Here is an 11,291-nt window from a genome sequence, read left to right as displayed (position 1 = left end):
TGTTTGAAGCTGTGACCCCAGATGCCCCTCAACCACTCATGTAAAGAAAAAACAGAATAAGAAAGGAAGGAAGGGAAAACAGACTTTCTGGGTAGTGAATGACTCTTTTTTTTTTTTGTATTAGTGGAAAAAATTTTGATTTCTCTGAAGAGAAGAGGGTTTGGATGTGGTTTGAGCTTTTAGTGTGTATTTGTGGTTTTCTTGCTTCTGAGGCAAAAAGAAAGTAATAAGAGAGTGTCACCTTTCTCACTTTTTCTTGTACTGAGTAAGGGGAAGTCCAAAAGTCAGAAAACTTGACATAAATAAAGAGAACATATGCTTCACACCTCTTTCAAAACGATGAGAAAGAGTTAGAACATAAAGATCCATTAAAATAAAAGTAATGGTCTATTAGCATGACTTACTCAGACACTGCTGGGCTAATGAAATCCAAAACAAAAAGGCCACCAGAAACACCGGAGCTCACGAAATAGTTCAAAGCAAAAAGTCCAAAGGCACTGAAGCCCAGGAAACAGTTCATAAAACAGCTTAGGGGGGCCACCTGGAGGGTGACAGCACAGGGGTCCAAAACAGTGCAGTTCACGGGGCTGGCCGCGTGGAAGATGGCGGCGGTGACTGAGCAGATCCAGAGGCCGGCGGCGTGGAAGATGTCAGCAGTGACTGAGTAGGTCTGGAGGCCGTCCGTGATGGCAAAGACCCTAAACTGACGGCATGGAAAGTGGCCGGCAATGGTGTGGTGGTGGACCTGGATGAGCAGGCCGTGCCGGATGTGGACAAAAACGAGCAGGACGAACAGGCCGCGCCTGGCCCCTCAGACCCTCCAGCGGAGACAGACGGCTGAATGGGCCCCTTGGACCCTCCAGCAAAGACAGTAGACTACTGGACGGGCACCTCGGACCCCCCAGCAGAGACAGATGGCTGCACAGATTCCTTGGAGTCCCCAGCGGAAACGCGGAATGACTGGAGCGGTTCTCCTGAACTCCCAGCAGACACTGACACAGGACACGTAGACCTCTGGCAGAGCCGATGGCTGAGCTAATGATTGAGCTAATGACTGAGCTGCAGGCTGAGCTAATGGCTGAGCTGCAAACTGAGCAGGTAACTGAACTAAAGCCTGAGTTAGTGGCTGAAGTGATGGTCGTGGTTGCGTTGGTTCTTGCTAGTTAATCCATGCTCTGACCAGCCAGAACACGCAGGCACCTGCTGGATACCAGCTGCTCCCACCTGAGGAGAAGGTAAAAGGTGCGGAGGTTGGCTGTGTGCTGGCGGGCCTCACCTTGGGGATTGGCACAGGTCTCGGCAGTGACTGGGCAGCTGCTGTCCCCACCCGAGGAGCTGATATGGGTGCATGAATGAGGGTATGACACAGAGTATGACAAAGGACTGAGGGAGACGCTGACCTAAATACACAGAGGGATAACAAGGAAGTGAAAACACACGGGGAACACAGCTGATACAAATTAACATAATGCCACAGGAGAAGCAAAACAAGATATGCATGGAAACATAAGATCACGCAATAAAACAGGAAAGTGGGGAACAAGACACAGGAGTGGAGAAGAGGCAGACAAGAGGGAGCGAGGGAACACGAAGGAGCACGAGCGAGAGAGAGGAGACGAGAGAGAGAGACATGGCGGACTGTGGAAACATGGATAAACCACAAGAAGAGGAAAACAAGGCACAGAGAGGGAGACACGGGGCAAAGACATGAGGGGAGCCTAAATGTACAAAGGATAACATAGAATAAACTCAGGATACCACTAAAAATAATAAACCAGAACACGACAGGTCATAAAAACACAAGAAACACAAAATGCTGGGTCAGAAGGACACAGAAACATGACAGCATTAATCGCCTGTAGACTAAAGACTGGTAAGACAAGCAGTGAGAAACAACAAACAGTGTGAAGGTTGGTGCGACAGTAATCAGAAACATGTTTCTGGAGCTGGAGACACTTACAAACAGGTAGAGAGTGAGGAAGAAGCCAGACTACAGGAAAGAGAAGCCACACAATGATCTGCAATAGGATCACAGAAATGCATGGGAGGAGAAAGAAAGGAGAGCGGAAGGAGCGTGCAGTGCATCATGGGAGATCTATTAGATCATGAAATTTTGCACAGTTGAAAGAAGGCAGTGCCAAAGACTTGCTCTGAGGATATGTTGGGATTTTAAAAACAAGAAAAAGATTGTCTGGAGGTTATTACAGTGAGAGTACTTGAGAGAGAGGTTATACTAAATGTAAATCTAGATTGATTTATTTTAATGTATTTTATATAAATAGTGTCAATACAAGAAGTTCTGTATTATCTGAATCATTTAGACATTTATGTCTTTAAGACATGCTCAAATTGGACTAAATGATTAGTTTTGTCTGGCCTCATAGATAAATATAGCTGGGCTCTAACTCATAGCAATGAAAATGCATGCAGTACTTTAGTGATATTGTTGAAGTTAAGCATGAATAAAGATGAGTGTCAGCACAGAACCTCGTGAAACCCCATGATGAACTTTTTGTGTTTAAGTTCTATGAAAAAACTGGAATCTGTCTGAAAGGTTTAAATGCAGAGGATTTCAGTACAGGAATAAACAAAGAGCTGCTTCACATCATACACTATGTGACATGTTTCAACCATTGGGTAGATTTGGCAGAGTAAAAGTTCAGCTTCTATACCAACACTGAGGAGCAGATCAGGTAGGTTTATGTGGTCAGAACATTTGCATGTGCATAGACCAGATAACAAAGCAAGTATAAGCAGACTCACAACATAATGTACCACAAGAAGTTTCTTCCTTCATGTTGAGACTCGCTTCACATCACATGTATCTTGGCTTGATTGGGTTTCTTCCATTTTTTATCTCTTGTCTTTTTTTATTCTGTACAGTTTCAGAGCTTTTATCTTGTTAAAGTACTGAATGCCACGTTGTCACCTTAAACACCCATGAGCGCTCACTGCAGAGTGTCCCAGTTATAACAGTAGATCAGGAAGGAATTGATACTGCTTTCATGCATTTGGACCACCTGTTACAGAAACCATAAACAGCTGCCTGCTTTGAAACATTTTTGTGAGTTGCAGCACACAACTGAAAGCTTTGAAAGCTGTGAAAGCTCATTTTAAGAGGATCAATCAGCATAATTTCCCCCTTCACACCTTTTATATCAACTTGAAAAGCTTTTAGCAGGAAGTGAACCTGTCAGATTAATGGAACATTTGAGTTCTCAGAAAGATCCACAGTTTTTGTTCTATAGAAGATGTGATCTGAAGATCTTCTTTATGAGTCTGGCTCTATGTTTGGGGCAAAGCTGGAATATCTAATGTGACGTGATATTTATTATGTGAATGAGAATCTAAACAAACTTCAGTACTATGCTGTTTAAACTTAATATGTTTGTATTGATCACTATGAAAAGAAAAGTTTGTTTGAAACGTGTTCTTGCAAATATAAAATGCTTAAAGTCAGTTAATGCATAATATGAACATATTAGTTGAGGATGTGGGTGTTTGTGGGTCAGCTTGCACTTGGCTGCAAAACCACAAAAAGCACAAATCCACACAAACACAGAGTTTAAATGTCAGTGTGGGCCACATGCAAAGGGAGCTACTGCTAATACTACTATATCGGATCAGATGAAACGAAAGGGTTAAAATACTTCAAGTGAAACAATCAGACGTTCAAATGTTCGTCAGAAGAGCACTGTGGGTTGTGATCAAAAGACTTTTCACCCTGTTTTTGTTTTGTCACTTTAGTTGGTTACATTTGATATGAAAAGAAAGTAACACCCTCATGTGATGCTCTTTGACAGGATATCAGGTGAAATTAAGTCAGCAGTTGGAAGCAGATCAGTTGCAGCTCAGCCAGCAGGTAAGTGTCACTGACTGAAGTCTTTCAATGGACAGCGTGTGTGCTTTAATGTACAGGTATTATTCTTTTTATAAGAGAATTGTATTATTACAATTACAATATTAAAAATGTTTTACTGAATTTTCTTCAGTTTAAGATTGAGTGAAAATTGCTTTTGTGTAACAAAACATCCAGGAGATCAGGTTGTTGTTATTTATGTATCAGTTTTATTTGCCATGGTGGAGCAGATCAAATGAAGGTGAACACAAACCAAGCAGCCAACAGTTTGCGAGGCTGTGGTAGAGATTCATGTCTGAAAGAAAAGACCACAAATTCAACACCAATGGAAACATTAATTTTTGCAACACTTCATTTAAATTATGATTTCAATTCAGTTTCATTTTATGTAGATGTCTGCAAACGACAATAACAGTTGCTGGACAGCACTTTGTGTTGTATAGTAAAGTTTAATTATTGGCCCTCTGATAGATCGGTGACTTGTCCAGGGTGCACCTTACCCCTCGACCTGTGCAAGCTGAGATAGACTCTAGCTTTCACCGCTGCGATGCTAGATAGGATAAGTAGAAGAAAATGGATGAAAGTAAATTAAAACACAGTAAGTTTAAGTGCTCCTTAGTATACACAGTAGGAGTCTGGATTACATCATCACTGTTTTTAGTTTTACAAACTGAGGCAGGATCTGAAACACTTGTATGTCTGTTGTTCCGTCCTCTGTTTATTCTGTGTTTATCTGAAGCCAACTGTTTTTTTTCTATGTGGATTGATGTGTGACTGTTTGGAGAAATAAAACTGTGTCGTCTCTAATCATGTTGCTAACATGGTAACATTTTATTTTATGTGTTTACCTTTGCAGGATGAGAAGAATCAGAAAGCAGTCAGTCAATACCTAAAGCAACTACAGTCCTTCAAGTCTTGCAGTCACAGTCACGAGTCACCATCCCAGCGGCCTCTAAGAAAGAAAACTGTCGACTTAATGGAGAGAAATAAGAAAACCCTTTCCCTGTTTATTCTGCTGCCTCTGCTGCTGCTCTGCAGAAGTGATGAGTGTTCCAGCCTGCCAGAGAGTTAGTCTTTATTCATCTTGATTCATATTTAACTGATTTTAAGATCTGTTGTTTGACATATTTACTCATTTTCATTTCATTTCTCCTGTTTTAATTCTCACAGATCTCACTTGCTACACTGACTACAATAGAAACATCACATGTTTGTGGAACAGCAGAAACGTGTCTGATGACACTGCATGCACGATACATGCTCAAAATAAACGCCTCGACAGGTAAGGACCTCGGTCACAAAAAGAAAACCTCAACACAGAATACTCACAATACATAAATCACAGATGTCATCAGTAACATCATCTACAGCAAAATCAAATTAATATTCTTCTTCTCAGTCCTTACAACGCTTCCTGTGACCTAAAATCTGTTGACATCTCTAAACCAGCGCTAAAGAAGTGCTCCCTGATCTTTGAAATGGAAAACACTGTGAGTGTGTGAATAAATCAAATTATTGTTGAGCCCCCAAGATAAAATCATACATCCTATATCTCAGTTTGTAGTTTAATTAGAAGTCAGATCTAATATTCTACGGAAAGCCTCGGGGCAGTCATTGACTCCTTCCAAATAGTTTTTTTATCCGGTCAATGTCAGAGATCATGTTTTCTGAAAATCCTGTGAATATGATGAGAAGGAAATCAGCTTGCATGTTTAAATTCATACTATAAGTGCAGCTGCTAAGAGGTTGGGGGGTAACACTGGCGGATGTCAGTATTTATTTATTACTTTTTATTGTTTTTTACTTTTCCCTGTTGTGTATTTGAAACTAAGGTGAAGTTTTTATGGCTTCTGTACAGACATGGAGCGGTATCAGTAATGTCATTCTCAGCAAGAAAGCTCAAAAAATGTATAACATTCCTTTCAAATGTACCCACTAATCTCATTAACTATTTTTACTTGATCTTCTGCTTGATGCACTCAGGTCATCCTCTGTCTAAAAGAAGCTTCATCTCTTCTCTCTTTATGCTGCTCTTTGTTTTTACCAAGTCTATTGTCTGATTGGATATTTGTGACTCTGATGTGAATTGACTCTGAATTGTTTTACTTTACATGAAATTGGAAGTTTGACAAACAGAAACTTCTGTATTGTTCTTACTGAATGTTTTCTAACAGTAAGTATTTTTCCAAATTCTTTTTTTCCAGTTTCAGTCTTTCCATGTGTTGTCCCTTAATCTGAGCTGCAACCAAATGAAGAGAGTAATCACTTCCTTCATGCCATCCTGTCATAGTGAGTGTAATCTACAGTATAATATACTGGCTCTTTGTGATTTACAGTGTGAGCTATTCATGGTGAATTAAAACAACTGTGTGTGTGATCTTGCAGTAAAGGTGAATCCTCCTGCAGAGCCAAAAGTCAACTTCACGTCTGTTTCCTGGTTGTCCCAAGTCCCCAAACATGTAATCATCAGTTCATACAGAAGTGAAGTGCAGTGGAAGAAGCAGGATCAGTCATGGAGTGTAAGTTTAGATTTTATGACACAATGTGAACAAGTTTAAATGTAAAGTTGAGATCGTGAAAGTTCACGTGTGAAACAAGATTCGTTCTCAACCCCACGCTGGTTTCTGTGTGTCAGGATCCGGCTGTGCACAGAAAACATGGCATTCAATGCAAGCAGGAGTGCAAGGCAGAGCTGGAGCCAGATTTGCTGATACAAGGCGAGAGGTACGAGGCACGAGTTCGTGTGCGGTCTGTTAAACCTCAACCTGAGGGAGCCTGGAGTGACTGGAGCCCCACTGCATCATGGGAGTCACCTGTAGGGACAATAAAACCACCATCAGGTACATTTATCTCAACATGTTTTGTTTAACATAACATACCAATGTCAAAACCTTTCCATTTCATTCATGCTGAGCATGATTACTGCAGTATGGAATAATTATGTATACGGGAAAATGTTTAAAGTTTAAAGTGTGTTGGTGTGTAATACACAGCATAGAGGGGGAAAAGTCATTGTGAAAAATGTCCAATGCTGTATGTGGCAGGAGTGTGGTCCCTGGCTCAGCTGCAGGGTAGACGTGGTGCAGTGAGCTCAAGGGGCGGTACCGGGATGCAGGTGAGCCACAGATGGTGGCGATTGACTGATGACGGTGTCTCTTTTTGTTTCTCTATATCAGGGGTAGGCTACTCCAGGCCTTAAGTGCTGGTGTCCTGCAGGTTTTAGACACAGCTGATTCAAATGGCTAAATTACCTCCTCAACATGTCTTGAAGTTCTCCAGAGGCCTGGGAATGAACGAATTATTTGATTCAGGTGTGTTGACACAGGGTGAGATCTAAAACCTGCTGGACACCGGCAGTCGAGGCCTGTAGTTGCCCACCCGTGCTCTATATAGTGAAGGCAGGGTTGAGCGGGGAGGAAGGAGAGCTGAACTGGAACAGACTGTTTTCCTTGAGCACACAACAGTCAATAAAAAGCAATAATAGTGAGCACATTCACTGTGTGTGTCGTGTACGTTTACACTGTAATTTAACTCGCAACCTTAAACATACAAGGGAGAGGTGAATGAGTGGTAACTGCCACTACGCCACTAAGGGAGAGGTGAGAGAGAGGGCTGGCTCTCCATTCAAATTCAATAGGACTTTGTCACCAGAAAAAGTGGAATATTTCATAAACAAAGAAATAGTAGCCGGTTGTTATGAGGTAAGAGTGGTCTGTCTACAACAAACAGAGTGAGACTAGTTAGCCACCAAAGAAGAAGAAAAATGGCAGACAACAATAACACATACTACCAATAAAATATCAGCCAGTTACAACTACATTAATTCTCAGATTCAAAGTATCAATGTCCACATCTGGCCTGTTTCCTTGAGTTGATCAAAGAGTTCAGTTTCCATTTGGTAGCTGCTCATGGGAACATAAAATGTGTAGTCCATATGAGGTGCCAGTGCAAAGCCTTGAATGGGCTAAAACCCAAAAGAGACTTAACATAGAGGTCCTACAACAATTAGAGGGTTGTCACATCAACAACTTGGCATCTTCATGGCACTGGCATGCATGGCTGCTGATGGAAATGTTTAGCTGGTCTTTACTGATGAATGCTTACAGAGCAGCTACAGCAACAACAATACTTTCTTTTCTGATTCAGTCAAATATTACAAACTCACAGGATGGGCCTGTAATGACCCAAAACATGCAGCAAAAGGAACAGAGATGTTCATAAAAGACCAAATCAGTCACATGACCCCAGCCCAACGTGGCATACCTTTCACTTAGTGAAGACAAACAGAAGAAAGACCCAGAAGCAAACAGCAACTGAAGGAGGCTGCAGTAAAGGGAAGAAATGCCATTTTGAAGGTTTCTGACTTCAGACAGTCACATACAAAGGATTTGCACTCAAGGATTAGTAATAATAATTAAATCGAGGGCATAAGTGAAAATGTCTGTATTTTTGTATTCCATGCACTTCATGCAAAATTTATCTTTAGTCTCTTGAATAATGAATCACAGTCACATATTCAGGGTTCGTACGGGTGCTTGAAAGCCTTGAAAATGCTTGAATTTTAAAATAGTCTTTTCAAGGTTTGAAAAGTGCTTGAATTTCAAATGTGGTGCTTGAAAGTGCTTGAAAGTGTAACTGTATTTCATTCACCACAAATAACTATCTGACTGAATAGTTTTCTTATCAGATAGAGAAATAAAATGAGTCGCAAAATGTAAAAGCAAAATTTCTCCGCCTGGACTGCCTTGCGCCGCTGTCTGTTTTAATGTGTGACCCCGCCCCTCCCCCGGACAGTCGGGAATGAGTGCGCTAACATACCTGTAGGTTGCTGTTTTAATGAGTGTTTGACAGAAAACGACAATGGCGGAGTTTGCGTTCTCCAGTCGCATGATAGGTGAGTGCTAGTAAATAATTTTCCAGTACATGTACGTTACACATGCTATTTTTTAAAATTATGATTATTATTTCGCTAGCTCAAAAACGCGGGATAAATGATTGAAATGCACTGAGTGTGATGCAATACGGCAGCTATTATAGCAGTTAGTTATGGCATGGAGATTTATGGAGCATGCTGTGAACTTAGCTAACATTACTTAGCAGTAGCAGTAATATGAGTTACTTTACTCAAGTGAAAGCTTTAAACATTAGCCCGATACATAGCTAGCCAACTTAAGGCTTTACAGACCCAGAGGCTCCATTTCAACTTTTGTCAAAAGTACCGACTTCAAACTATATACCAGTTTTTAAACTGTGTTGATAGGCCACGTAAAACCAGAGTTATGATCAAAAGTATACGCGCTGTTTTTTTCCTAAATAAAACAGAGGCGTTTACTACGGGAAGAGACGGTAAAAACGGCGTTTTCTAATGACAGCGCTAGCAAACACTCTCCGCTTGTGAGCAAAAAAGGGGGAAAAAAACACCCTTCCCTATTTGTGTCAAACAATCAAAAATATATATGGAAACGTGAGATTTGGTTGTTTAGGCAGAGGGGGAAGTTTTAGGAGTGAGCAAGCTAAAGAAAGGGAGAAAGTGAGTTTTCACAGGTGAGAGACTTGTGACGTTTCCCGTGTTTGGAGTCTTAAGTTAGTGTGTTGTCTTGTGTAGTTAGTGTGTAGTGTAGTCGTTGTTTTGTTTTGTGTGTCAGTTCTACTAGTGAATGTCACAGTTGCTGCAAAAAGCCACCAAAGGCAGATTTCAGTGTAAATGCTGTCTCCAGGTGGAAAACGTTAGGAGTGATACACCTGCTGTTGTCATACCTGCAGGGTTTATCCCTGTGCTGGGTGAAATAATGGTAATATGAGGGACCGATCCATATGGTCACAAAGAATAGTCACTTGTTTTTGTGCTACCAAGTTCCCCGGCTTTCATTCAAAATGTGTTTATCGTGAGCACCGACACCATTAAACTACTTAAACATTATAAATGGCTTCAAGCTCACACTGAGGCCTGTGGGGCAGCATCAGCCACTGAGGCAGTAGACAAATATGTGTCTTTTTGTATATGGATATTTCACACATTAAGACTGCCTGTTCATTTAAGGGAGATGAACAATACATTATAATTGTACCTAATAATATCACTGGTGATAGATTAAATAAGTAGATTTTAGGTAAATGCTTGTGCATTCTTTAAGTCGTATATATTAAACTGAACTGAGTATGTTATCTGTTCAAAGCCTCTCCCAGTCAGTGCTGTTCTTCATGCCTGTCTTACTGTACATGATGTTATTAGCACAAACACTTTAAAGGTGATCATTTAGGACTTCAGCAATAATACAGACAGTAATGTAGTTAAACATCTTACAGTTAGTTTTATTGGGAATTAACTTAAAAAACAAACAAACATCTGTCTCCTATTTTTTGTGTCATACGGGAAAGAAGCATCAATATCTGATGAGAAGACTTAATAATTTCTTTTTTCATTTTTTCAACAGAAGATGAATATCTCTAACAAGTTGATTTGTTCACATTTACACATCTTAATTTTTTAAGTGAAATATGTTTTTTGAGTTTACTATATGTATCTAAGACAACCTTTTCCTTTTGCAGTATTTTTCTGTGGTCCGTTTTTCTATGTTATAACAAAAGGGGAACAAAGGTGTTTAAGTTCACCTAGGATGATTTGTTTTAATTTTCACATGGTCTTACTGAGGTGATGTGAATTGAAGGGGGGGGGGGGGGGGGGGGTTAAATGCGCTGGAAAAAGTTGAAAATGGACCTTGAAAGTGCTTAAAAAGTGCTTGAATTTGACCCTGAAAAAGGTGTACGAACCCTGCATCTTGATTTCTATTCAAATTCACTTTATCGGCCTGCAGAAGCAAACTTGTCTGTGTCTCCTAGACTTGGCTGTATGACCCAGTTTTCTCATGTTTCTATAATAATAATAATAATAATGTTTTCTCATGTTTCTGAGCCACTGTGACCTATTCTGTCCCGTATTTTTCAGGTAATACGTTTGTTGTTCCTGTAACGATAGTCGGTGTGGTGGTGTTGCTGGCAGGCCTGCTCTTAAGCACTCACAAGACCACCCGGTACGTGAGCACAGACACAAGTTTCTATAGCAAATAATATTGTTAGAATTTCTTCTATTTTGATTTACTGAAGCTATTTTCTGGCAACTCTGGTTTATATTTAATTTTTTAGGGTTTACATAGTAAAGAAAATCAAAGGTCCACCCATACCAGACCCAGGAAAATCCTTCCTGCGAGAAATCCAGGTAAGCGTATGAACCGCAGATATTTCCTCTGTTATAACATGTTATTATTCCATGCATTAGATAATACTGTGGCCACTTCAGGGCAGTAAACATAACATTTATGAAATACTGTGGTGAATTTGTTTGGAGTAAATTAAATTATTACCATATATTCAAAGCTGTGTTTTAGTCCAATAGTGACTTTTCTTTAGGTTAGGGTTAAGAGTAGAGAGCTTC

General features: G+C 40.4%; 1 long non-coding RNA gene across 1 annotated transcript; it reads left to right on the top strand.

Moving 5' to 3' along the window:
• Positions 1 to 3,794: 3,794 nt before the first annotated feature.
• Positions 3,795 to 5,140, top strand: LOC134628800 (uncharacterized). Its single transcript, XR_010094022.1, has 3 exons — positions 3,795 to 3,862; positions 4,716 to 4,926; positions 5,030 to 5,140. It is a non-coding gene; the product is annotated as an uncharacterized LOC134628800 (long non-coding RNA).
• The last annotated feature ends 6,151 nt before the right edge of the window (positions 5,141 to 11,291 follow it).

The sequence above is a fragment of the Pelmatolapia mariae genome, linkage group LG6 (assembly GCF_036321145.2).
Source record: "Pelmatolapia mariae isolate MD_Pm_ZW linkage group LG6, Pm_UMD_F_2, whole genome shotgun sequence".
Taxonomy (NCBI): Eukaryota; Metazoa; Chordata; class Actinopteri; order Cichliformes; family Cichlidae; genus Pelmatolapia; species Pelmatolapia mariae.
The sequence above is the reverse complement of the archived record's forward strand: the minus strand, read 5'-3'. Positions and strand labels throughout refer to the sequence as shown.